This window comes from Pteronotus mesoamericanus, unplaced genomic scaffold, assembly GCF_021234165.1.
Source record: "Pteronotus mesoamericanus isolate MK-2021 breed Mesoamerican mustached bat unplaced genomic scaffold, CSHL_Meso_final scaffold_165, whole genome shotgun sequence".
NCBI classification, from domain to species: Eukaryota; Metazoa; Chordata; class Mammalia; order Chiroptera; family Mormoopidae; genus Pteronotus; species Pteronotus mesoamericanus.
In genome coordinates, this window is record NW_026555307.1 from 2,946,721 (window position 1) to 2,968,960 (window position 22,240).

The following is a 22,240-nucleotide window of genomic DNA, read 5'->3' on the forward strand; positions in this document are numbered from 1 at the left end:
AGGTGCCAGCTCTGCTGAGGTACTTTGGGATTCATAAGGGGAAGGGAGTGTAGTTAATCCTACACTTCCCATTGTCAGAGAACAATGCCAGCTGCTTTGTTGTCCCACTGGAGTGCACTGGACAGGCCAGGGCTAGCTCTACCACAGTTGCAATCTCTTCCTGGCCTTGGTTTCCTCATTCCCAAATCTATAAAACCAGCTTCCCACAGTTGTGAGGGCTCAAGTGAGATGATGTAAGAGGAAATGCTTTGTCACTTGTAAAACACTCTCTGTGGGCTGTTATCACACTCTGGCACTGCCTCTCCTCTCCAGTCCAGCAAAGGCCTTGCTAGTCACATGGATATTTTTCTAAGGGGGTTATAGGGCCAGAGCGCAGGGTTTTGCTGAATCGCCAGATGTGGTGGTTTCCGGAGGGAAGGGAGGGCTTCTTCATGCTCCCTCCAGACTGTGGCACAGAAGGGACCTTGCCCAGCCCTCTGCCCCAGGTGAAAGCCATTGTCCAGCCTGCTGCATGTTCAGCATGTGCCATCTGAGATCAGCTGGAACCCAGTTATTCATTTCCTGTGGCTGACCACAAACTTGGTATGGGGGTACTTAAAACAACAGAAATTTATTCTCTCACAGCTCTGGAGGCCAGGGGTCAGAGATCGAGGTGTTGGCAGGACTGGTTCCTCCTGGGGTTTCTGAGGAAGAATCCATTCCTTGCCTCTCTCCCAGCTTCTGGCAGCTCCAGGCATTTTTTCGCTTGTATGTGCATCATCCAATCTCTGTTTCCGCTGCCCAGGGCCTCCTTTGTGTCCTTTCTCCTTTCCTTTCTCTTATAAGGACATTGAATTCAGGGCCCACCCTAATCCAGGATGATCCCATCTCAATATCCTTTACTTAATCACACCTGCAAAGACCCTTTTTCCAAATAAGGTCTCATTCACAGGTTCTGGGGCATGGGAATGCCTTTAGGATGGGGGTCATCTTCAACCCATTGCATCATGCTTTCAAACTCTTTTGGCTGAGATCCACAGCAAGGAATACATTTTTCATCTTGATCCTAAACCTATGCACACTCTCGCATCCACAGATGAAATACAATGACATTAATCCTTAATTTGTATTTCACATGGCAGTATTTTCTATTCTATTTCTCCTTCTGTTCCACACCAGTTGCAAACTCCCTACATTGACTCCCCGCCTTCTGATGGCCTGTATCAAAGGCTTCTTTTGTGAGGCACCAGGCTCTCTGTATAGCACCCGCTGTTTCGGGTCCACACCTGAGGTATTCGTATTGATTGGAGAAGGAAGGCTGAAACCAGTCGCTTCACCCCTCACATGCAGGTGAAAAGCTGAAGTACAAAGATGTTCACAGCAGCAGTATTTATAATAGGGAGGGGTGGAGACACCCTCAGTGTTCACTAATGGGGGCGCCTTATTGGATGTTATACAGCCCCAAAGGCCACAGTTAGAAATAAGTTAGCAACGTGGAGAAAAGCTCCCGACACCATGTCAGGTGAGGAATGTAAAGAAGGACTCATCCTTGGGTACAGTGCTACGGCCGCAGTGCCTACAGCGGTGCCTGGTGCAGGGAGACGTCAGTGTCTTTGCTGGTTGAATAAGTGAACAATACTCTGGGAAAAGACTAGAAAAGATTTGCTTCCATGTCGGCATTTCCTCCGTTCTCAGCACTTTTCCACTCCATGCTGGTTCTGTTCTTTCTCTGTCACTCTCAGCTGTCAGTTTCCCTCCTGAAATGTAGGCGGCATGAGTGCCAACCTCATCTGTCTTCTTGTGACACAACCTGGAGCTCCACACACCCCCATCCATGGGGCCCAGGGAGTGTTTGTTGAGTGACAGAATGACAGAATGACGGGTGGGTGAGGGTTTGGGCATGTCCCTTTTTCCCTGATCCCTTGTAATGCATCATTTTCTTTCAAATGGCAAGAATGATGTTTATTTTTCTGTTTGAAACAAAATAAAATAAAACTAAAGAAGCTGCTCTTTCCCCACCCAGGTGTCAGAAGGGAGCTGAGTGCCTTCGGGAGAACAAGAGGCCCATCTGCCAGACCTTGAGGAAGGGGTTGGAAAGACAAAGCTCCCTCCATACGCAAGGCACATGGTGAAACCATGGCCCTGAGATGCCACCCCGCGTACCCGGGCTGGGCTGTCCCTCCCTGACGACTCAGGCTGCCCTTTCCTGACCCTGAGATCACGGTGTCAGGGCCCAGTATTAACAAGCCACGTGGACAGAATCAGGACACGGGGATCGTGTGACCCCACAAAGGTGAGTCATTTCTTCCCATGTTAATGTTCCCACCAGCACGAATGCCACGAATCTCGAGTATGTGATCCTCGCTCATTGAAGGAATCCTCTTTCCTGGTTCACGTCACCAATGAACGTCTGAGGACCTGCCCCAAGGACACTAGAGGGTCTGCCTGCCCTGTCCACAGCTTAGATGAGGCACTTCTCACATGTCCTAGGGAGAACACAGCAGCTCTGTTTTAGTGACAGGAAAGAGACAGGCTCAGAGACGTTGAGGCACTGGACAAAGCCACACAGCAAGAGGACTGGGCTTGGGCCTGGCCAGGGGCTCTGCAGTCAGTCCCTCATGACGTGGTCTCAGCAGCACTGCCGGGCTCTAACCTCCAGGGCCGCGGTGGAGAGGCCTCATCACTGCTCGCCTCATCCCGGCTTGTCCTACATCCAACTGTTTTGTGCCTTCTGTCCTCCCATCCTCACCTGAACCCATGCTGGAAGGGCAGCCCCAAGGCTGGGGGCGCCCTAGGGGCAATGAGGTCAGCTGTGGGTCGCGGCAGGTGTCTCGCCTGGCTGGGCCTCCATTCTCACAGGTGGAGGGGGAGCATCGCCAAGAGCACCTCCCCGGGCCAGACTCAGAGGGAGGATCAGTGCCCTCAGGACGTCCTCATTCATCCATTCACTCATTCATTCACTCAGCAGTGACGTGGGGGCTGACCTGGGGGTCCAGGCAGGGTGCCAGGCTGCTGCCTCTCCAGCTCAGACGTGGAAGGGGACAGCGGTTACACAGGAGCAGGCTGGCATGCTTGCCATGTGTCAGGGCGGCTGTGCGACCTTCTCAGCAGGAGCTGAGTGACAGGCTGGGGAGGGGATCTCCAAGGCAAATGTCCGCATGCCGCTAGCCTGCCCCAGATGCATCTCTGTGGAACGACCCGTCTGTCGAGGACGCACAGTCCACGGGCCATTCCCAACATGTATCTGGTTACGGCACCAGAGCTTGGTCTGCGGCTGTGCCATAGAGTGGAAAAAAAAGGACATTTCAGAAAAAATGTGCAGTGTTACATGGAAAAATCATAATGACGGGATGTTGGGGGAGGAGGGCGGAGAAGGGTGTCTGTGTGAGTGTGAGTGCGTGAGTGTGATAGTCTGGGCAAACGTGGCGTCTCTGTGTATGAGCCTGTCTGAGAAGGTGTGTATGTCCTCTGGGTGCATGTGTGTGACTGCACAGGGGTGTGTGTGCGCGCATGTGTGCACCTGGGCTCAGGGCCTTTGGCTCCTTTTCTGAGACACTTCCGGTGTATCCCCTCTTTGGCCCCAGTCACTGTGCGGGCTGAGCAGGGATGAGCCCATACCCGCCGTGGGAGGAGAGGCCACAGGGCTGCCCCTGGCTGGCCACCATTCGTCCTGCGCCGTCCCACCCACCGGCTGTCCTGGGGCCTCTGCACTGTCGCAAGACCCCTGACTCTCTGCGCTTCACCCCAACTCCCTAGCCTCCCTCCCAAGTTCCCCGCTGGCTTCCTCAAGCCCCTTTCTCAAACTTCTTCAGGTTTCCTTCAATATTTTTAAAATCACCTTTGATGGCCCCCTGGTGCATCTTTGCTTCTGATTTCCCGGTGCTGGCTGAACTCCCGCTGAATGCCTGCACCCAAGGGTTAAACTGAAAACATTCTTCACCCTTATCCCAACATCTCCTACAGTGGACGGCACTTCAGGGAGGGTTTAGACAAAAGTGCCCTTTTTAGTGGAAAGAAGGGAATCAGTGGGCACAGATGGGTCAGGGACAGGCTGGGAGCAGGGACTTTTTCCCTTTGGGGGAGGTAAGTGCAAACAGGTAAGGAAGGAGCATCTGTGTTTTCCCTGAAAAGTCTGCAGGGCTCTGCCTGCTGAACATGGTGTCTGGACTCGCCTGGAGCCCCCACGCATGGGAGGTTCTCTCTCCAGCGCCTGGTGATGGGGCAGCTGGGGCTGCGATGTGCTTGATGGGGCTTGGATCCAGAGTCATCCGTGACAGCACACCCAGAAATTTCTCCCACATGGAGTGCGTGTGTGTGTGTGTGGTGAGGGTTCTAAACATACTCCATCCCTCCCAGTCCCCACTCTTTTAGACAGTACTGTGGGTTGAACTTCGTCCCCAGAGGACCTGCGCAGGTCTAACACCCTTGTACCTATAAAATAACTTGGTTGAAAATAAGATCTTTGCAGATGTGATCAAGTTGAAATGAGGTCACTAGGGTGGGGTCCTTATGAGACAAGGAAAAGACACACACAGGGAGAGGCCATGTGGTGATGAAGCAGAGGTCGGGGTGACTGAACTACCAATCTAGCATTACCAGGGGTCACCAGGAGCCACCAGAAGCTGGGAGACATGAGGAATGGTTTTTCCCTAGAATGTCCGGAAGGAACCAACTCTGCAAACCCCTAGATCTCAGATTTCCAGGCTCCAGAGCTGTGGGAGAATAGACTTCTGTCGTTTAAGCTGCCCTGTCCATGGGTATGGACAGAGAAAATGACAATCTTTCCAGGCCCCATGTGGCCACCTGCACCCTCCTTGAGGAACTCTCTTCAAGCATATAAAATGGCCGCCCTCACTTCCCCCTGTGTTTTCGTCTTGTTTGCTTCTCTTCCTTGCCCTTTAGTCACTTTACATGCTTATTTCCCATCCCTGCTCACTTCACCTTAGAGCTCAGAAGTGTGAGTTTCAAAGCAAAGGATATTTGGAAAATAATTACATCACAGGGTCACAAGTTGAAATTCCAGCCTTCCACAGAAAACTCAGGAAAGGAATTCTCTCACCCCCAGAAATGCCCTCTCCTTTCCCGTCTCAGGAGCCCCCACACTTCACAGTTACGCTCAGATGATGACGCAAGATCTTGCTGTAGGTGTTTCTGAAACCCATTTGCTGACCTGGAATATCCATAAAGGCAGGAGCCAGGCTCACCTTATTCACCTGCAGGGCCTGTGACCCGGCCTGACATGCTGCCAGAGTTACGTGCATATCTGTGGAGGGAGAGGGAGTAGGGGAGGGAGCGAGGGCCCTAGGGCCTCCGAGGTGTACCTGACCTCTGGGCGCTCCCCATCCCTCTGCTGTTTTCCATGCACTTACTTGGCCCAAGTGGCCTACACAGGCCCAGGTAACCCACACCTGTTCCCACCCTTACTGTAGATTGTCACCCTTAAGGGACCATCACCCTGCAGTCATCAGATACCAGTAGAGACTGAGAGTGTGTGGTGTCCTGAGGCTGTCCTAACAAAGGCCCACACACTTTTTTTTGACATTCTGGAGGCTGGTTCCTCTCGGGGTGTCCGGGGAGGATCCTTCATGCCTCTCCAGCTCAGGTAGACCAGATGGTCCTAAGCTGCATGGCACAGGGCATGCACGTGAGCTTCCTAGGACCTCAGGCCACGTGTCTCTGGGCCTCATCTTCCTCATGATAATGGGATCACAGCACCTGCCTCTCAGGATCTGGGGGCAGATGGGGCTCAGTGACCATTTGATTCTTACTCTGCTGTGAGTTGGTTCAAGCAGAAAAGTGCTCTCTGGGAAAAGACATTTTTTAAAGTCCTCACCCAAAGATATATTTACTGATTTTAAAGAGAGAGGAAGGGAGAGAAAGAGAGAGAAAAAAATATTGATGGAAGAGACAAACATCAATCGGTATCGGTTGCCTCCTGCATACACCCTGACTGGGGATCAAACCTGCAACAATTTGGTGTATGGAATGACGTTCCAAAAAACTGGCCCCCTGGCCAGAGCAAGAAGACATTTTTGTAGCAGATTTTGGAAGCTGGTCCTGAACTTTCTAAACCCTCAACTTCTGTTTTTGGTAACACATTAAGAAATGTGGAAAACACAGAAAAGTCGATAAAAGAGCAAGAACAAGAAGACACCCAAAAACAACTATTATTCATGTTTTGGTGTATTTACTTTCAGATTTTTTTTTTTTTTTTTTTTTTTTACTGTGAATTGTTTTACTAGTTGGGATTGATCCGGAAAACAATTTTTACACAGCCCTCGGGAGGCTTGGCTGGGTCAGATATCATAAATGGGCTTTATTTTTAGTGCAAGACACAAAAGTTTGGCAGCGGGTCCTGACATGCTGGGGAGCCGGGGCTGGAGCGCGTATTTGAGGACAGATCAGCATGTGGGCTGATGAGGCAGAGCTGTCCCCACCCTGACCGTCCTCGTCTAGGTGAGAGCGGAGCCATCTATAGTGCCTGCTCGACAAACAGCGTTGAACCAATCGTTTCTCCAAGGATTTCAGTCTTTCCTGAGACTTCAGACATAAACGGATTTATTTTCCATCTCACTAAAATGAGTCGACCAAAAGGAAAATAAAAAGTCAAACCAGAATAAAGAGATAAAGTCAATGTAAATATTTTCACGAATTTTCCAATATTTTTCCTCAAGAAGAAATACCTGAGAGACTTTGCTGAAGGCCTTGACCAAACAGTGTTTGCACTGAGTCCCCAGCTCACCCGGGATTATTCTGTTAGACGTCGGGAATAAATCACTTCTGAAGCAAAGGGCCTGCTGGTGGGAGCTGCCCTGCTTCCAAAGACATAGACGTGATTAGCAGAGATTGGAGGAAAAGGAAGCAGGAAGCTTGTTTTCCATCCTGCAATGAGCCATGAGGTGAGGCAAGGCCGCGTGTCCAACAGGATTAGACGTGGAGGATGTCCACATGGACATCGGCTCAACAGATGAGTCAGCTGGCAGATGCCCCACTGGCACGTGCTTGTGGGCGTCTGGTGTGGCACCCGCTCACTGCTGGTCCTGACTGAACTCAGTTGTTTTTGAATGAAAGTTTTTCCTGCATGAGCTGTGGGCTGCAGTCAGACGGCCGGGAAGGGCATGGGGCTGGCGGGAGCTCTCCGGAGTCAAGGGGGGGGCTCCTTGTGATGCACAGTTTGTGCCTGAGAAAGCGTGAGTGTGTGTGTGTGAGAGTAAGTGTGTGTGACTATGCGTTTGCATGTGTGGGGTGTGAGTGTGCATGAACATGTATGAGAGTGAGCAGTGTGTGGTGTGGGTGTGTGTAAGTATATGTGGCACATGTATATGTGGTGTGTGTTAGCACGTAATGTGAGTGTGTGTGTGTGAGCATACGTGCATGGTGTTTGTACGTGTGGTGTGGGTGTGTGTGTGTGTGTGCATGTCTGATATGTGACGCAGTTACAGTCTATCCTCCCCTTTTTGGCCTCACCCCCACACTGCCTCCTCCGGCAATGGCATCTGCATGTTTCTTCCTGCTACTCCACGTGCCCAAGGGGTCCAGTGAACACCGAACCACCCTCATATCTCAGACCTAATGTCCCCTGTAGATCCCTGGGAGGACTGACAAAGGGGTTGGCTCTTCCCCAGGGGGACACACTCTGCTTTGGGGAACCTTGGGCTGTGTTGGTGAAGTCTGGGATCCTCTGCGACAGGCATCCTTTCCACCTTTTGTCCTGTTCTGCCCTCCATTTGGAAGTGGTTCCTCATGTCTTATGTTTCAAAGTTCTGGGTGCTTCTCAGCTTCATTGGCCATGGAATTGGGATTTTGGTTTCTAGTCCCATTTATTGTTTTTGCCCTGAGATTTCGGGGAGGCAGAAAGGTGGAACTGTCTTCACACTTGTAGCTGAAACGCTAAGTGGTTGGGAAAGGCCCATCCGAAGGTGTCATCGGCTACTGGCAGAGAAACAACCATGGTGGTTTATGTTGACCCCTGAGAACGCTCTTTCTGGCAGATGGGTCGGGCACGTGTGGCAAGGTTACCCAGAATGCAACTGACAGGAGCAAGGCCAATGTGTCTTTCCCTCTGGAGCCCCTTGACCACCTGACATTGGGAGCTACTTCCCCAAGCTCTGTGCCTAAACCCTTTTTAAATCAGTGACAGCCAGGAGCAGGAGGTAGAGGAGGCTCCCGGCCTGGTAGGAGGGTAGGCCGTGGTGGCCACCGCCTAGCCAAGTGCAGGCCATCTGGGCCACGGTGGCCCTTCACCCCATCCTGTCCTCCTAGTCTGCTCAGGCTCTGCAGTTCTGCCCCTTCCAGTCATCCAAGGAGAAGACTCCCAGCCTGGGGGGCCCAAGTCGGCACAGCTAGAAAAGACTGACTGAAGACCGTGACAAATGGGCGAGAATGCCTCAGACTGCAGCTGGGCCAGCGTCCTCTGCCTGCGGCGGTCTGCAAAGTGCCCCTTGCAATTCTCCATACTTGTAGCCTGACTTCTGCTTCTGTTTTCATCATGTAGCTTGGGAGGAAAGCCCTGACCTTCTTGTTTGGTAACCCCACCGAGGTCAATGGTCTGTTAACTCCCTCTTCTTCCCTGCCTATGGCCCAGAGTGGGAGCCTGGGCTGGTCTGGTCACCTCGGAGCCTGGACCTGGCACTCTCCTCCTGGGCTGGGCCATGTGATATCATGGGAATTCCTTTTGGAAACTCAGTAACAGCCACCTTGGATGGCGCTGCATGGCAGAAGATAGGCCCTGCATGCCTTGTTCTGGAGATTTCTGCAGGAGGGAAGCCGTGTGCACAGGCATCCAAACATGCACGGTTAGACTCCCCCGTGACTAGTGACTTGAAAGAATTTGGTTTTGATGAGACAGTTTGATTAATCTGGAAAAAAGAATCTACCTGGTGGAGGCAAGGAGTAGGAGCCCAAACTGGAGCCTTTGATTGGCTCGCCTCCTCCTGAGGGGAAAGCAACCTGCGGCAGCAGCTCTGGTCTGGTTGTGCCGAGATGCTCAGAGACAAAGCAGCCTTGGGGCAACTGCTTGGCCCAGCAGTGCTGGGGACATCCCCAAAGAGGAGGTGGAACGAAAGCCAGGAGGGCCTGGCCTGCTTGTTCACGTGGAGAGCGGTGCGCTGCTGTCGTCTGCGCATTGGCGGCCCTTCCGCTTTCTCACCCTCTTCTCTTGCCTGCCCCCCAGCGCCTCCCACCAGCACCACATGAACCCTCTGCAATTCTGAACCTTGGTTTGGGGATTTGGCCCATTTGTAAGTGGGTTTTCCACATGTGGTTTCCACAGGAACTTTTGCTGGTTAAGTACTTTTCTGAAATATGAAATTATCTGTTTTCTATCTGAATGAGCTCACTGGCTTTGGTAGGAGCCAGTTCATCTGAGGGGGTTATGTACTTCTGAACCCAGGGGAAGGCACGCCGTGGAACCCAAAGGTGCTGAGTCTCCAGGACACACACCCAGGTAGTCAGTGAGGTAAGAGAAGCTCTGTGACATTCTGAGATCACTACAGATTTCTAACAAGGCCCCTGAGGAGAGGTTAGCATTCAGCTGATAATGATCTCAGCTTCCCTCTCAAGTGAGCCACAGGATTAAACTGTCAACTTCAAATATTAAAGATGGGCTGGGATTTCACATCCCACAGAACCAGGCTTCCCAGGAGCTGAGAAACAGTGTGACTTGGGGGCAGGGAGACCTTCTGCTCAGAGGCACAAAGGAGCCATGCTGAGGAAGGGCTCGGCTCGGAACACCCACCAAGGGTGCCAGAGGGCTGTCTGGGTCAGCACGTGGGGCCGGGCCTTCCCTCCGGGCGCCCTCACCCGTCTGGGGAGGTTGGCCGAAAGCGCCTCTCGCATATGGCTGTTGGGTCAGTTGGTGGTGGTTTCCTGAGGGAGGGCGTGCAGCCCTCTTCCCGATGGAACGTGGACGAGTCATCCCTGGTGTTTATCTCTCCGTGTCCTGACGCCCTCCCAAACCCCACATGGCTGTCAGCAGACCTCGTTCCAATCAGATAAAGGCTGGGATGGTCTGGACAGAGCGCAGATTTATCCTGGCCTGACTCACGAGGAAGGTAAAAAAATAGGAATTGGGGCAGAAGTTATGATGCTTTCCCCCTCCTGGACTTTTCCCAGGCTCTGGAAAGTAATAGGGGTTTACAGCGAAGGCCTCACACCAGCCCTTCCCCTTCCTCTTCCTGGCACCCACAGTGTCCACCTGAGAAAACACCTGCATGTGCCCAGGACTCTGGGAAAGGAAAGAAGAATCAGCCAAGGTCTCCAGTCCTCAAGGGCACAGGCCTCTTGCCATGGGAAAGTGACAGGAGGGCCCCACGCCTGCGCCATCTTGGAATCTTAGCAATTGTTGTCAAGGGGCCCCGCAGTTTGCTCTGCATCGCAAATGATGTAGCTGGCCCTGCCTCTGGTGTCTAAGTCCTGGGAGTTACTCCTCAGTTCCTTACTGTCTCTGTCTGTCCCCGCCTGTTTTTTCTAGAATTTGGGATGTGAACCTCCATTTCTGCCCATTCTGAAAGCTCCTTTCTTTAGGATGTCTCCTGGCTAGATTGGCTTCAGAACAGGGTCATCTATATTCCCAGTTCCCTCCTTTTGCACAGACGCCTTCATGTGCATTGCTCCAAAACACACACTTGGAGCCCGGACAGACCTTCAGCACACACTGGCCCTTCCCATCCCCCCTCCCTTCCAGAGGCTGCTCCCCTACCCGAGCCCTGAGTCAAGGCTTTGCATTTCCTGGTTCTTCCAAGGGTAAAATCTGTTTACCCCGGATCAGATTGCAAAGCTGGGTTTGAAACCAGCCCTGTCAGACTCCAGTGCTATTTTCCCTTCAGCTCTATCAAGGGGTTTTCAGTAAAGGGAAACGGGACCTCTAGAGGATTCTCTATCCTGTCTTTTATCTCTGCCTCCTGGCTTAGCATTTTGAAGATCGACATTTCATATGAACTCAGATCTGAGAAGAGAAAGACATCAAACCATTGTTCCCTGTTAGGACAAGATTCGTGGTGTGTGGCGCAAACCACCATCTCCCTCATTATTTTTTTTCTTTACTTAATAAGCTTCCTTTTTAAGAGCCGTTTTAGGTTTCCAGAAAATTGAGCAGGAAGCACAGTTACCATGTACTCGCTCTCTTTCCCCTTCACCACCCTCCCACCTCGTTTCCCCTGTTAGTGTTAACATTGGGTGTTAGTGTACTGGACTTGTTATCATCGATGAGCCCACAGTGTACACTAGGTTCACTCTTGGTGGTGTGCAGTCTATGGACTTAGACAAACATATAATGACGTGTGTCCACCATTATTGTATCATACAGAGTCGTTCCACTGCCCTGAAAATCCCCTGTGCTCCGCCTCCTCACCCCTCCTTCCTCTCAAGCCCCAGAAACCACTGATCTTTCACTGTCTCATTATTGTTGCTTTTTCCAGAATGTCATAGGGTCGGAATCACAGAGTACGCAAGCTTCTCAGATTGCTTCCTTTCATTTAGTAATATGCATTTAAAGCTCTTCCATATCTTTTCATGGTTTGATAGTTATTTCTTGTTAGTGCAAATAATATTCTATTGTCTAGATGTACAGTTTATTTATCTGTTCACCTAGTGAAAGACATCTTGGTTCTTCCAGGTTTGGGCAATTTTGAATGAAGCTGTCTTCTAATTGTCATCTGTCTGCTCCTCTGTGACCCACGCCAGGCTCTGAGTTCCTAGGGGGAGGAATTTTGGCCCGTTTGTATCCACGTGCCCAGCAATGCCCCCTCAGAGTGAGAGACATGCCAGCTGCTTCATCAATATTTGTTGAATTGGATTGTGGGGAATAGAAGAGAGGGCAGATTCTGACTGAGAAGGGAGAGAGAAATTGGCCCTTCTCCCTGTGGAGGGCTGGAGGGCCACACAAATGACATTCGCAGTTGAGGGCGGGGCAGTTGGAGGGCATCCCAAGGGGAGGAGCAGACCCTAACGAGAGGCCACTTTGTCCAAACCCACCTCAGACTGCTCAGGGCCCCCCTTCAGGTCTCTATGGGCGCAAACTGGGGTTTGCACATCTCCACTTGATTTAAACTCTTTAAAATCTATGTATCTGAGAATAATCAGGGTCAAAGTGCAACTGAGTGAAGGTAGCATTTTTTTTTATTCATCCATTTATGATTACTTAGATCCCAATATTCTCTAGGAAAAGGGGGCAGGTTTAGGGGGCATGACCATAGCCAAGGGGGCAGCTGTGTTGTTTCTCACCCCCCCCCCAGGGCCTCCAAAAGCCCATTGTCCTTTTTGAGAAAAACAAAATGCTCTGCTTTGTAGCAGAATCCTTGAGTAAAGAACAAGCGGCTGGAGGTTCTAGTTCTTAGTCTTCTACAGCCCTGGGCACTGCTCCTGGGGCATCACTCTGCTGGGTGCAGGTCCAGCCTCAATGGGTGAGTCACTTCTTCTTTCTGACTCCTTGATTGGGGTCAAATGAGGAATGGGTGACAGGTTTCATCTTGCGAGTCAGCTGGGGTTGATTGGTAGTGACTGTGCAGAGCACTGGATCCACACTCTGTGGTGGATTGGACATGCCTGCTGTGCAGGAGTGAGTGGGACACTGGATAACACTCGAGACCCTGCCATTGGGTAGTCCATGCTCTCAGGCTTTTCCTGTAGGTCCTGCTGATTTTTGTTTATTTTACAATCCAGACTTGTGGGTTGGTGGGGTAGGCCAGGAAAAAATTAAAAAGTGGTTAATTTCATTTTTTTCTTTTATGTGGCTAAAAAGAAAGATGAAGAGGATTCTTTACATATTTAACATGGACTTGCTAAAAAAAAATATATATCCAGGAAACTTTGGGATTCTTTTATACGGTGCTTTGCCTCTAGATAAGACGTGGAATGTGTGACGTGATGACTGATGTTGGAGCTGGGTCTGCTCATGAACGTGTGTGTGTGTATGTGTGTGTGTGTGTGTGTGTGTGTGTGTGTGTGTGTGTTCACAAAGGCCCGTGCAGCTCAGGGCACTCCCACCTTTATGTCACTTCAGGATTCAGGTTGCCAGTGGGCAGGTATTAGGATGCCCTGGTTTAGAAAAGGCAGGTTGGCAGGACAGGCCAGACAGAGGCGCCCGTCCTGGAACAGGGCCTTCTGCCCCCTTCTTGGAGCCATCTGCTTCCCACACAGAAGGGAGCCAAGGCCCGTGCACAGGCAGCCCTGAGCGTGGACGCTGGCTGCCTGTGACAGTGGACGGGATGATTCTCGCGCCTGGTCTGCCCCAGCCTGTTCCAATCTGCTGGGGGCGGTGCTGCGAGTAAACTATTCCCAATCATTGCTCTTCCTGTCATTTAGAAACGACTCTCTTGAGGAACATCAGGACGGATTCAAGTCATTCCTCTAATAACTGTGTCATGATGAGGGAGAGGAAAAAGGGAGGAGGGCAGAAGGGGAGGGTTAGGAGGGAAGGAGACAGAGCAGGGTGCAGGGAAAAGGGAGGGTCACAGAGAGCAGCTGCCAGGGGCAGGGGTGGGAGTGCTGGGCTCCCTTTACAGGCCAGTGGTTGTGTGTATGCCAACCACTCGCCCTCAGCACCCATTACATACCACTGTGTCCCAGGACCAAAACGGTAACGTAGTGGTAGACAGCGCCGAGCTGAAGCTTGGGGTCCATGCGGATGCAGATGCATCCACTGGGAAGCACAGAAAAGCATCTTCAGAGCTCGAACTGGGAATTGTGAACATGGAGCAGCGCTCCAGAGCTATGAGGAAGGGACAACGAGCCCTTCTTGGTGGAACGTGACTCAGGGACATTTTGGAGATGGGGCATATCACCCAGCTACTGTCTACAGCCACGTGACTCCCTCTAGCTCGTTCAGAGGCCGTTGGAAAGAGAAGGCATTTGTGGTGTGAAAAGCCACCCCCTCCCCTCCCACCTGCAGCCCTTGGCCTGTCCACAGTTTTCACCAGGGACCATCAGTATGTCCGAGGCACAGCTGCCCACCCTCTCTCAGTGGGTGGGAGTGAGATGCAGCAGTGCCTTCAGCCCAGGTCCACAACGGAGGCTGGCACAAACCTTCTCCTCCTGCAGACCCGCCTGCAAGAGCGTCCTCATTGTCCTGCAACAGCTGCTCACGTGCTTGTCTGCCCACACCTGTCTGCGCATCTCACACACATCTGCTCATGCACATACCTGTACACATCTCACAGAAGCACTCATGTACATGTCATATACACAGTCACAAGTACGTCTGCTCACACATGTCTCGCACATGCTCAGCTGCTCACATATACGTCTGCACACCACATGTCTGCTCCCGCACTCGACTGGTGAAGCTTCACCCATTCTCAGGGCAGTGGTGCGGGCTAAAAGTACTTTCATCGCTTTGTAAGAAGTTTATCTATTTAGGACCTGGGAGGCTCAGGAGAATGGGTGCAGATGCCACCATCGGGGTCCAGGTAAGGGCCAGGGGCACGGCCGGAAAGGGAGCAGGCCCGCAATGAGGTTTGTTTCTCTCTGTAGCACACTGGCAGTCTGAGGTTCATGGCAGGAATGTGTCTGAGCCCCAAGGGCAGGGAGAGGTGGCACTAGGTCTGCAGACATCCTCCTGATAGGCTGACTCACGTCCCACATGTCCTGTCACAACACTGCGTGAGCTCTCCTCTTGCAGACCTGGAGCTGGGGTAACAGAGGCCGTTCCTGTACGGAAGCAGAGGTGGCAAGGAGCATATGCTGTGGCACATAAGTGACTGAACGGGGGCCCAGTCTGTCCCTGTCTGCCAGGACCCAAGTCCTGGGGCCGCAGACTGTGCCCCCTTCCTTATTGAGGAAGGTTGAGAGGTCTCGGTGGGAGCTCAGAACAAAGCCACCACGATACTGCTGGGAGACGAGGCTGTGGGGAGAGGCAGGGAGTCCAGGGAGGAGGGGACTGAGGGTACCCTGATGTTCTGGAAATGCCTGGATGTGTAAGACGCACAGGAGATGGGAGAAGCTCTTCCCATCACTGATGTTGATGAGACAGGAGGAAGTGAGCTGCAGCCCACCCATGGGGTTTGGGGAGATAAACTGAAGACTGTGGGCGAGGAAAGCCATTCCAGGAGCTCAGTTGCCTTGGACAGAGCCAGCATGTGCCTCCGGAAGGAAGCAAGGCTGGAGTTGGAGCCAGGAGGGCTTTCCCCAGAGATCGCAGACGCAACAGTCGTCCAGAGGGCCTGTTTTCAAGAATGACCGCGCCAAGCCAGGCCCACGGCAAGCTGGCTCTGGGCAGTGAAGCCTGGCCAGCTCACTGGGGCCTGGGAGCCTCAGTGGCCACTCTCTCCTGGGGCTCTGAGATTCCTTCCCCACAGTGGAGGGGTTTGCCTGGAGGCCCTCCATGACATTCCACAAGCATCTTCACCTTTCCCTGCAAGCCCATGACTGTTTGCCCCTGGCCGGCCAGAGGAGTGAAATCAAGTCTTCCTTCTCATCTCCCAGCCTTTCCTGCGCACAGGGAGGCTACAGGCACAGGCCACGCCTGCTGGTGCCCTGGTCTGCTTCTGAGGGGACGGGGTTGGTGGAAAGAGCAGAACAGTGAGCCCACTCCCAAATACTGCCCCTTGCAGAGCCCTGCTCCATACCGAGGCGGTGAAGCACTTCTGGCCTGGCGGAGCCTCTCAGAACACAGGGCAGCCCTCTGCTGTGGCAGCTGGGGGTCCCTGGGGCACTCAGCAGGGGTCTGTGCAAGCTAGACAAAGGGCACCTTCTCCAAGACACCGCACCTGTCAGGAAATCACTTGCAAGCCCTCTGGTAAAAAAAACCAGTCACTGTCATCTGCTAGAAATGGCCACCATCACTGTAAAAATGTGCAGGTGAGCCCATAGCTGGGGAGCCTCATCCACGGCCCACCCTCACCACCCGCCTGCACCAGGCCTTTCCCTCGAAGCATTATTGCAGCTTTAGATGGTGAATGCTCTCAGCCCCGACAATTTTCTCTCTTTCCTCTTCCGTCCATCCATTTAGGGTGGACCCGCCCATAACGGGAGACTGAGGACAGGCCCTGCCCCTCCGGGCCCTGGGCCAGCCCCCAGGCCCTTGGCTGTGACACGCTCATCACCACAGCGGCTCCTGCCCCTCAAGCCTTGTTTCTCCACCCCAGGTGCTGAGTCATGCCCTGCGGGAGCACAGGGGGGCCTTTTGGAGTTTTTGCTCTACTGGAAGGACGGACCCACACAAATACACATTCACGATACTCGCAGTCACTACACATACCCTCCCCATACATGCCCAGTGTCACACTCACACACTAACACATAGGCTCATTCATAATATGCACACACACACACTAATAATGTTACACACACACTCAGACGCCCTCATACACTCCAACCACATACAGAATATAAGAGCTTTAATAGAGCTGTTTGCAAAATGTTAGGTGAACACCATGTAAAAAATATGTACACCTGGCAGAGCCTCTAAGGCTTCACAGGGGGTGACAGTTCACCTGGGTCTTGAAGATTGAGTAGGAGTTTGCTGGGCAGAGAGCATAAGGAGACCAGAGCAGGATGTGTGCAGGGAATGTGAGCAGCTCAGTCTAGTCAGGGCCTGGACTGTGCTGCTCCTGCTTCTATGGACACAAGGGCACCCGGGGAGCTTGTTGAAATGCAAATTAAAGAGCACTCCTCCAAAGCTGGGGTGGCCAGGTGCTCAGCATGTTTTGTGATCACCCCAGGCTATTGTGATACAGGTGGCCCCCTGCCTGTAGGACAGGCTGGCATGGGCTGTAGGGGGCTCAGAGTAGGAGGAGAATAATGAGATGAGGCTAGATAGACAGTTTAATGACACAGTGGAAATGACCTACCCACTTGTCAAAGGTGGCCAGACCCTTCAGGGACAGACTTTTCTTGAAGGTTCTGGGAGCAGCTTTGGTGTCGGTAGAAATTAGGTTCTTCCACATGATCACAGGGAAAGCATCCCAAGGACCCACACACAGGAGATTGTGGGGTGGCAAGACAGTTTATTCACATGGGAACAGAAGCTGCCCCCCCAACCCCCGCCGGTTACCAATGTTCCCTCTCCCTCCATCCTGACATGGCAAACCATGGCCAAAAATAGTCAGTGTCCGGAGGTTCTGTGCCATATCGAGGTCCAGTCCTGTCCAGCACCTGGCTAGCTTAGTACGTGTTTCCAGCTGCAGTGTGCTGCTGTGCTGTGCTGTTCAGCCTCCCTTCTGGAGCCTGCGAGCGGAGTCCCAATGGCCATGGGCCACATGGCCATGGAGAGAACAGGCAAGTGCACCATGCGAGTGCAGGTCACAAGCAAGAAAGAGAGAGAGCTCAGTCCTTTTGGATCCCACCATCTGCTGCAGAACTGGTAGCTGCTAGGCCCACATGGTTGCATGCTCTCAGGCCAGAGAACAGACAAAGGAATGGGTGCATACATCACCGGGCAGGCAAGAGAGAGGGGGAGAGAAAGAGAAAAACTTCTCAGTTCCCCTGGCATTATATTAGCTTGGGCTTGGGGTGGGCCATGGGTTCAAAAGAACCAATTAACTTCCCAAACTTTCCACAGGCTTTGGATAGGTTTACACCCCCTAGTTAGACTGGCAAGCATCTGTGGTCCAGCACCGCCCCCGTGCCCCCCAACAATCTGGTACCAGAAGTGGGAGGGAGGAGTGTTAATCCCCTGGCAGAGCACAGTGCTGTGGTCCCCTGGAGTGTGAAGCCGCAGCTTCCTGGCTGAGCAAGCAGGCTCATATTCCCCAGTTTATTAAGCTCAATGTCTAAGTCCCTTTGCTCCCCTTCTCAATATCTAGGTAAACACCAACGATAACAGTTTGTCTGTCCCCAGGGAGCTCACAGTCTGGGCATGGGCATCACCAGACCCATCCCTACTGTCATCCTGGGACAGGTGGGCTCTGCACTGAACAAAGAGCAGAGACAGACTGTGTGGGGTGAAGGCTGGGGTAGGAGTCCCCGGATTGGAGCTTGGCCAGTCCCAGAGGAGGCAAGGCTGGACCAGGCCTTGAAGGAAGGCCATGCGCCCACACAGGCAACTTTCCTTCCCTGCCCCAGAGGCCCCCAACCAGGCACAGCTTTGTCCCCAGAGGACACGTTGTAGTACCTGGAGGCATTTTTGATGGTCATCACTTTTGGGGGGCAGGTGCTACTGTCTTCTAGTGGGTGGATACTGCTCAACATCCCATAGTGCCCTGGCCTGCCCCCACCAACACACAGAGAATTACATGGCTCTAAATTAGTTTCTTGTAGCCACCATAACAAATGGCCACAAACTGGGGGGCTCAAAACCATGGAACCTGTTCTCTCCCAGTTCTGGATCTCAGAAGCCTGAGATCAAGGTGTGGGCAGGGCCCACAGCAGGGGAGCACATAGTGCTCCAGGGGAGGATCCTTCCTGCCTAGTCCAGCTCCTGGGGACTCTAGGCTTTCCTGAGCTTGTGGCCCCATCACCCCAACCTCTGCCTCCATGGGCACATGGCCCGTCCTCTATGTGTGCTTGGTCAAATTTCCCTCTCCAAATACAGTCACATCTTAGGTCCTGAAGGTTAGGACTTCAACATATGCAATTGAGGGGAGGGCAGTGGACGTGATTCGGCCCCTGGCAGATGGATAAAAGTTCCAGCATGGCCACGGCTGCTTTCCTAGGCCTGGGTCCTCGATGGCTTGGTAAGCAGCAGCCTCGCCAAAAAGGTCAGGCCAGTTCCCCCAGGGAGGGAGCCAGCCGTTGCCCGAAAGCATGAGGAGTCTCTCACACACGAGGCTTGGCAGCCTGTCTTCAAAAACCCCGGCTGTTTACACATTCCTGTAATGAAGGAAAACCCAAGAAGCAAAACCCCAGAGCAGTTATTCACTCTTGCTTTCTTAAGCTGCAGAAGGAGCTGGTTGGGAAACCATGAGTCAAGTGAAATCCTTTATGGAATGAGCAAAAACAAAAGGAACAAAAGCCGTTTGACTCACTCACTGAGCCCCCCTGCAGGGAGCCGCGGACTGGGAATGTTTACCATCCTAGCAGCTCCCAGCTCCCTGCCCTGCCCCAGGGGCCCTGGCTGTCTGCATTCCGCGGCATCCGCTCTCCAGATGCTTAAGTCACTGCTTATAATGGCACAAGATGTCAGGAGATGGCTCTCGGAGGCTGGAAAAAGAGTGAAGTGTCCTCAGCCAGCCGCTGACTCATTGGCCCCCACACAGAAGCTCTGCTCCGTCCCAGGGCACTCACCTGAGACAGTCCCTGTTGGTGCTGTGGACGCAGGCGCTGGGCAGGTCTGTTCATAGCCTGTGAACGCTCATTTGTGAGCCTGCCCCTTCATTCATGCTGGTCATGCTAAACACTCATGTGTTCACCCAGACAGATTCCAGGACCTGTCTGCAAGTGGCTTCTGACTTCAGTCAGAATTCAGGACATATGCAAGCCCTTGTGGAAGTTTCCCTCAGTCCCTCCCGGCAGAGTGGGTGCCTGTCAGTTGTATTGATACTTGGCACTTGTCTCCTGCTCTGCAGTTGTCTGCTAATGGACTGCTTACAGTCTGTACTTCTCAAGGAGTGAGCATACCCCGTTCAGCCTGAGTTCTCAGGTGCGCACAGGGAAGGGGACACCTCTCTCAGGCCTGTGCTCCCAGTGCACGTGTAGGCAGTAGTACAGAGTAGCTGCTTCATGTGTGTTTTTTGAATGGATGGGTGGATGGGCAGATGAGCATAAAGCAGTCACCTGACTGTGACAACCAGGCTTGTTATCTGCCCAGTGCTGTGGCCCAGTAAGCCCATGATCAGGGAAAGCAAAGAAACTGACCATCCCCAGGAGACCTGGAATTTACTGCCAGTGATAAGAAGAGATCCCCCACCAATACATCCCTGCTAAAGGGAAGATCATGGACCAATCCAAGGACTTTCCAGAAGGCTAGACTTTGCCCAGGCGTTCGATCTTTGTGTGGTATCAATGGCTTCTGTGAGAGTTCTGCTGCTATTGTCAGATAAAGGGAGAAGAGTGTGTTCTGAGGGCACAGCCGCCCTTCCTGACCAAGATGTTCGCCTGGGACCAGCAGAGGCACAGCCATGCCTGCACGGAGCATGCTCACTGTAGCCTGAGGTACTCAGGGCAGACACAAGTCAGAACCTCAGGAGGTGAGGATGGTTGAGTCCTCAGGCTGCAAAGGCAGGACCATTTCTCAAGAGGAGGGGAGAGGATGTGTCAGCTACTGGCCTTTCCCACCCTGGATCCTGTCCTCCCACGGCTCCCTGCTGTCATCTCCGTGAATCAGGAGATGTGTCGGTCCTGAGGCTGGGAGGTCAACTGCTGGGAGAAATCAAAGGCAGTGGTCGCCTCTAAGAGTTCCCAGATGAGTCACCACATGACAGTCACCTTCCTCATCCTCCACAAGCCCAAACAAGTCAGCTCTGAAGAGGAGAACTTCTCATCCCCCAGTGTCCCTCCCCTCCATGAGTCAAACCTCCCCACCTATTTTTAGGCCATTTCTCCAGAGTGTCTCGGCAAGCAAGGCTTGTTTACCCTGGATCAGAGCTGCTCTGGGAACTCTCCATCCCACCATGGGCTCCAAAACAGAGAGCAGGGAGGAAGGTTGACTGCCGTGTGCCCTGGTGACAATGGTAGCCTGGCCAGACCACAGGGGATGGGGCTGGAGTAGCCACATGACACCTGGACATTCTCCAGCCTGGACCGCAGCCAGAATGGTTGCTTTGGCTCCCCCAGTGTAAGCAGTGAGGAAGCACCAGCCCAGGTGCTGCGCAAAGATCTCTAGCACATTGAGCAGCCACCTTGAAGCTGTCAGACCTGACCCAAGGCTCCCGATAGCTCCATCCATTTCTCCTCCACCCCCAGCAAGGGACTGAGAACAATCCCAGAGTAGGGGCGCCACATCATTTATGTTCACAACCCCAATTCCGCAGGGAGAAAAGGCTCAATAAAGTCTATGTTCATTCACTCATTTGCTCATTCATTCATTCATTCATTCAGCCACATATATTTGTTGTGCACCTGCTGTGTGAGGTATGGGTTTCATCCTCAGGGAATTTGTCCCAAGACACAAGCGGAAACATGTATTATGCTGAGGGAATTTTGAGGGGCTGGGAGGCAGGCAGTCACAGAAGGCTTCCCGGAGGAGGGGAGTGTTGAAGGTGAGCTGGTATCAGCAGGGAAGAGGGGGATGGGAGGGGATGTTATGGCACAGTTGTTTCCACACTTGAGCCTGCATTGGAATCTACCAGAGGGCCTACTGAAGCACAGAAGACCGTCCCCCACCCAGCTTCTGATCCACAGATCAGGGGTGAGCACGAGAATTTACATTCCTAACAAGTCCTCAGTAATGCTGGTGCTGCGGGTCCAGGGGCCTCACTCTGAGAACCACTGTTTTAGGCAGAGAGAGCAGCATGTACAAAAGATAAAGGTAGAAGTACAAATGAATAAATGAACAAAATAACTAATGAATGAATGAGCGAGCGAACGAGCGAGCCTGGAGTTGTTTTTCCTATGATGGAATTGGGTCTACAAGGATTAAGCTTCTCTCTTGTATCCCACAGACAAGGTCATGTGTATAGGGTCTGAGGTTGATAACCATGTTAATCACAAAATTGGAAAGTCAGCCTTTACTTGGTCTTCTAACTCCATGGATAAGGCCCAGGGCCAGCGTAGAGGGGAGTGATAAGTGCATCTGTGATGAGCCCAGAGAGGACCTCCATGTGGTGACCCCACAAACATGTGATGCCTCCTCCCTGGGTCTCCTTCAACCTGACTCTCAGAAGCTGTTCATCCAATATATCCCTTCCTTGTGCTGGCTGCTTTCTGCAAAACCAGGTACACAGAACATTGTTACTTGTCGTCCTGAGAGAACAGTGTGGAAACATTACTGCTCCAACTTCCGCAGAACAGGAGGACCACTGTTGATTCCCAAAGAAACCAGGGGCCCCTCCCCTCAAGACAGAAGCCCATGAAGGTAGAGAGGCTCTGGGGAGGCCAATGGTTAGAGTCCTGTCCTCACCCTCAGTCTCAGGGAGTCAACTCAAGGTAACCCAGGAGCTCAGGGAGCAGACTGTTGGCTACTATATACATTCTTAAACTACTAGTGTTCCTACTTCTATACTGGAGCAGTTTCACTACCCTGAGTTCCAAAGTTCCTAAACGAACCACTAACAAAAATGGAGATTAAGCTGCATTTCCCATAGTAAAATCTGTATTGGCCTAAAATGAATGCTCATTTGGAAAACCCAAGGTAGAAGAATTTGCCAGAACTTTTGAAAAGTGGCTATGTTAGAGACACTACCCATCACCTTAGTGTGACAGAGCTGCCTGGTAGACCATTGGCCAT